The sequence below is a fragment of the Anopheles ziemanni genome, chromosome 3 (assembly GCF_943734765.1).
Source record: "Anopheles ziemanni chromosome 3, idAnoZiCoDA_A2_x.2, whole genome shotgun sequence".
Lineage (NCBI taxonomy): Eukaryota > Metazoa > Arthropoda > Insecta > Diptera > Culicidae > Anopheles > Anopheles ziemanni.
The window spans coordinates 70,331,016-70,337,015 of record NC_080706.1 but is presented as its reverse complement, the minus strand read 5'-3'; positions in this window follow the sequence as shown (position 1 = coordinate 70,337,015).

Genomic DNA, 6,000 nt, shown 5'->3' with positions numbered 1-6,000 from the left:
TTCATCCGGGCTGATCGATTCATTGATAAATATGATAATTAAAGCAAAAGCATCTGGACAATCTTTTTTCCTGTTTGCGTTAAGTTTCCCTATATTTTTGTTTTTTATTCATTCCTGATATTGTGCTTGGTCATTTACAATACTTTATACTTTTACTTTTAATTTTCTTATGTTTGTATTTATTACTCACTGCTGATATTGTGTTTCGTTCTATAAAGTTTTCTAATGTGCAAGCAAACCAAAATACACTGTATGGGTATTTAGAAAGATTGCTATTCTGAGAACGGCTCAAGGACGCAGGCTATTTCATCCGGGCTAAACGATAACGAGCCGGGTTGTCACACGTCGGGCTCTCCGGATGGTTAAGAGCACTTTACATTCTTTCTCTATTAGGAAGCCGATTAACACGTGTTGTCCGTTCGATTCTCTCGGGGCTCCGATAACACGGGCTCGGCGTAAGGATCGCCACTTGGATCGCCCGTTCTAATCTAATTTGTCACCAAATATCCAACTGCCGGGTGCCTGAAACCGAAGCAGACGCCGGTCCCGGGATCGAAGGTGAAAAGAGAAATTACTACAAGCAATTTGTTTAAATATCTTTATCTCGTTGAAACGATCTACGGTCGATGGTCCAGCTCCAGTTTCCATCTCCAGCCAACACACCCGTGCGACACTTTCCCGGAAAGCTATGAACTGAGCTGCTGGGACGGGTCTTCGGTTGGCCTTTTTTCTACCGAGCGAAACCCCGTTGCCATGCCGTCACACGCGGGAATCGAAATCCAATCGGTCCCAGGTAACGAGACCCTCGGCCAGGACGAGGTGCGATAAGTCAGATGTTATCCTGCCGGGCGACACACAGCACAAGCACATCTTCATTACGGCCAGGGCGAGGACCCACGTATCCGAAGCGTTCCACTTTCCGGCTGGGAAAAGTTCTCCTGCTGAAACACACACACACACACACGCTGACCAACGCAAGCGGATTCCCAACCGTTTTCCCAGGAAAAGCATCGTCCTCGGACGAGAGACGGACGGGCAGTAAAAATTAATTACTTTCTCAATGGGCACCAAAAACCCTAGGTCCTATTCCGGGGGCTTAGCCGTAGCCGATGGTCGAAAAACAAAAAAAAGGATCGCCAAGAGGATCGCCGTCGGAACACCTGTTTCGAAGGATGTAATGTTTTCCATTTTTGTGTTCTACCTTCGGCGAACCATTCGTTGCTGTTCCCACTTGTTGGGTTTTTTTTTCTACCGAGAAACTTTTGGACGGTTCACCTTCGCCCTTCGCTTCCCAGACCTTGGCAGGACTTCTTTTGTTTTTTCCCTCCTAAAGCTCAACGCTACCTTGCCTCGTATCCTTGTCCTTCACCGCCTTTCGAAAGGTGATGGCCCATGATACGGGTGGCTCATTAAAGACAATTAACTCCGATGAAACGAGGGTTTTCATCGAGCCGGCATGCAATCCTCCTTTCGCATTGGCTTTAAGGAAATTTTTGCCGGGGCCGAGATTTTCGGTTTTATATTTTTCAAAAAGGCTTCTTCCTACTTTAAGACTAACCACCAGTGGGAGTGGCTGGCTATTCGGCCCCGGGCACATATGGCTCGATGACTCGTATGTTTTGCCTTTTGACAAAAGAAGGGCACCTCGAGTCTCAGTAGTCTTTAGTCCTGTTTTAGGTTTTTTCCTTCATGTCTCAGGTAGGCCATGATCTCGTATATCCTTAGATTCCCGGTCCCAGGTGGTAAGCATTGTGCAACTTCTAATCTACCGATGAGGAGATTCAAATGACCTCTGGTCCTAGGCGTATGGTTTACTTTATTTTTGCTTCTTTGTCTTTACCGTTCAGGGATATCGGACGTTCTGTACAATTTCTCATACTCCTCATTGCCTACGCTACCGGTAGCTTCTACTTTCATGTTTCAGTACGAGTCTGCGAGTCCTTCCCCTAAAATCACCCTCCGTAGGGTCCGCAATCGTAATTTAAGTTCATCAATTTATCCTGGGTTTTTCCTCCACCGGAAGGCGCTTCCTGTAGGTGATCCTTGTGTTTTTTCCCCGTTTGGAGCAAGGGATTGCCGTGTATGGGTAGCGTTCGGATGAACTTAAAGCCATTGTCGATGATTCATTATTTATTTATTCCCTCCGGAGTGGCCCGGACCTTTTCTCCTGTGCGGTCGGAGCTGAGTAGCTCGCTTTGTGATACTTTATAGCAAGAGCATTTTTGTTTAACCCCCACTCTGTCGAGGGATATAGTTCGGGTGCTTTTGGAACGCAGTTTTAACGCCATCAGGTGGTGCGTCGGTGGAAAAGGCACGTTAGTGAAAGTGGAAAATAAAGATAATACATTTTATATTTATACCCTACCAGCCTAATCCGCCGTATCGGCGACGTATTTCCTACATCCCGCCTTCTTTAGTCGGAATGGAACCCGGTAAGGATGGTACCCAACGGTTTCGGTTTCGGTCGACAGCTGAACTTGAACCCGGAACTCTCTCCCTCGCTCTCTCTTCGTGTCCTCTCGGAAACAGCCAAACCGGGTGGCGGAAAACCCCGGTAGCTCTATATTGCGTTTCCGGCTCCCGGGCCTCGAGTGCTTGCGCTCGCGAGGGGCGACCCGAGAACAATTACGATAATTATGATCGTCAGTGCAATCACCAGTCGTAAATAATGGCTTTATTTATGGACCAGAAGTGAGCGCATAAATCGTTCGCACGATGAAAGCAATAGATTCGCGCTCGGCCCTGTCTGGTCTGGTACTTTGTTGCTTTGTGAGCCGTTGGCCGTTATTTTCCACTTTCCCAACTTCCACAACCATTTCTGCAGGACCTTTGTGTTGCGGAGTGGGAGAAAAGAAGTGCGACTTCCCAAACTGTAAACCAGACCTACGGCGATATCATGAACTGGCGGGCGCAAAACGATGAACGATGAGACACAAAAAGGACCTCGACTCGATTCCTTGCCTCGCCTTCGGTGGTGCGAACTGGCTTTGAAATGTTGCCCGTTGCTTTAATTTTCCTTCCCCTTCCATTCCATAATTCTTTTTGGAAAATTATTTTCTATTATCATACATGTTATACCTTCGGCATCGGCAGGGAATGGGAAAAGAAGGTCTTGAAACAAACGAGTCGTATTTCGAAGATGCGTTGCATATTACCAACACGCCAAAGGGATCCTGCTTCGATGAACAGGAGTTTCAGCCTCTTCGTTTCATCATCTTCCAATGGAGGAAAGTTGAAACAAAGTAAAGAAACATGAAAAATGATGCACAGTTCCCGAAATACGAAAGGTGCTATTCCTGGAAGTATCCAAATGGAGAATGATATTTCTGCTGGCAAATGGATAACATGAGATGATGGTTTTCTATTGCATCAAAGGAGAAGAAGAAAACAGTGGCTACAATAACAAGATTTAATTGGATTTCTGAAAAAAAGAAAAAACTCACAATGAAAGACTAAGACTAGGAAAACTTGTAGAAGTAGTTAACTTTTTTAATCCATATTTTTCATGGCACGAAAACATTTTATGCCTCAGTAAAACATGCTTTTATGTCCTTTCTGTTTTACAATTAATTCATTTATGCATACTTCAACATTCTCTTTGTGCGATAAACATGATGTTTCGGAATAAAATTGGCTCCTTTACGGAAAACAGTGAATTTAATTATTCGGAGGACACAATTGCATTGTAACTCTATCGTTTGCAGAACATTTGGAATGAATTTAAATTATTTCTCCTTTCAATTTTCCGTTTCAAGCTATACGCGTCGGGCTCAGAACTGGGTAGATTATATCGCAAACAAAAATAAACACCCAAATGCCACTCGAAACTCCGTCACATTTTATTGGGCAGAAAATTAATCGACTCGGCAGGGGAAAACGGCGTACCGAACGCTGTTGCGATCCTTGTGCGGATCAAAACATTCCATTGAATTCAGCTCGCAGCTCGACTGCTTCTGACAAATACCTCCGTTAATCTGTTTGAGGTTACGCTCGAACGGGCCAAGGCTTAAGGCCTCCGGTTGGCAAACATTTCCAAATGCCCGGCTGCAATTTTCATTCAACCCTACCGTCGGGAAAGGCACGGGACGGGACGGGATCGTTTAGGGGGTTTTTCTCCCAAGGCAGAGGCTTGTTTTTCGTTGGCGTTTCGTTGGAAATTGTTGTTCCCAAACGATGACAGCTGCTCGCTGGAGCATAAAATTGAATCCAATCACAAACCTTCGAAACCAAACGCAAAACCTCGGCCGATGATCGGGCAAACCGAGCCACTTGAAATTATTCATGATTGTTCGGTGGGAAAAGGGCGATTTTGATCCGAATGCGTGTTGCACCTTTAGAGCCGGGAATGTAGGATCTCGTTCGGGTCGATGACGGTGCGGAATACGCTAAACTGTTTGTGAATTCGTTGCATTTCAGGGACCTTCGGGAAGTGTAAAAAAGGAAAACATAACATAAATCACATGGTTTTTCTCAATTCAATTGCATCAAACACATAAACGTGAGGTATAACTCAAAACAGAGGAACTAACAGAGGCGGATGCTGTAGAACGTAACGATGGTGGGGTTTAAACCCATCAACTACAAGTTTTATACATGGCGAGGTATATTCTACGTTGTTTAGCAGCTACCAGCTTGCATTACCCTGTGGAAGGCTGTCATGTAACCGTCGCTCCCTACAAGCACCAAAAACTCCTGGATGATTCCCGAGGCCGAGGTCTATTCAACACTTTCCAACCATGCATTCCATACAGAGGCGTCGTAAAGGCAAGCACCCGTTACCGAGACATCCTTAGTGGTTGGATGAATACGGTTCGGGCTTTGTGTGGGCCACAGGGCGACCCATGACGGAGTAAAATTCGGCATCGCGGGAAGAATGGAAGCGCAGGGATTTCTATCGTGAAAGAAAACTTCCTTTTGCTAAGGCAATCGGTTCGGTTTAAGAAGGTTCGCAGTCCTTTTTAACCTTTCCCGGTTTGTGTGGTTACGCTTGGAGGCAAGGGAAGGCATGCATTCACCTATGTGTGTATGTGTGTATGTTTATATGAGCAACATCTCTCCATCTTACGAGCATCCGGAAAGGATGACGCAAGATTTTCCAGCTGTAGTGATGCCTTTGAAAGGGATTCGAAGGGATTTTTATTCGGTTCCCTCAAAAACACCGTTTTCTAAGGACTACGGTGACCTAGAACATGGTAGAATTAGCCGGACTAAATTCTTCTCACACTCCGTGGTACACACGGTTTACAAGAGCACAAAAGTCCGCCTGACGGAGGATTGCGCCAAGGCTGCATCGTTCGGGTTTTTGAAAGCACTCCGGCGGCGGTGGTAGGAAGTGGAATGAAGGAGAAAAGATTTCTACTTTTCGAGGTGATTAATTCTGAAAATCCGCTCAAAATCTCTATTGAGTTGACCGTCACCCTTCGGGACATGGTTCTCCGGTCGGTTCGGTTGCCCGCATATCCCTGGCAGCTTGTTATCCAAACCGTCCAGCGACGGTTTGACAAGGGCCCAAGGGTCGATGAGACGGCAAAAATAAGGGGTCCCACTTTTTGGGACGAGGAGCGGAGGAAAGAGATGCTCCATCCCGGGGGCAATGTTGAACGAAATCGATTTCTTGTCCATTTTATTGGGTTTATTTCTCCGCTCGCTTCTGCTACTCCCGGCCCAGTACTGCTCCCAATATTCTTGGAGCTAGAAAATGGCTGAAGTACCAGACGGGCGGTAGTTTGCGGTATAGTTTTGTCATTGTCGATTGTAGAACCAAACCATCCGTTTGTACAGCGAAGTGAAGTACCATTGTGTCCCAAAATGGCCATGCAGCCCAAGCAGTACAGGGGAGAGAAAGTTGCACCGAACTTGTATATATTCTGCGAGCTCTTTGTAGATGCTCTTACGATTTTTTTTCAATTTCTTCAAATAATTTCAGCAACGTTTTGGTACAGAATCACGAGTATGTTCCAGAATGGATAAATACCATAAACATACCTATGTTTGAGAGGT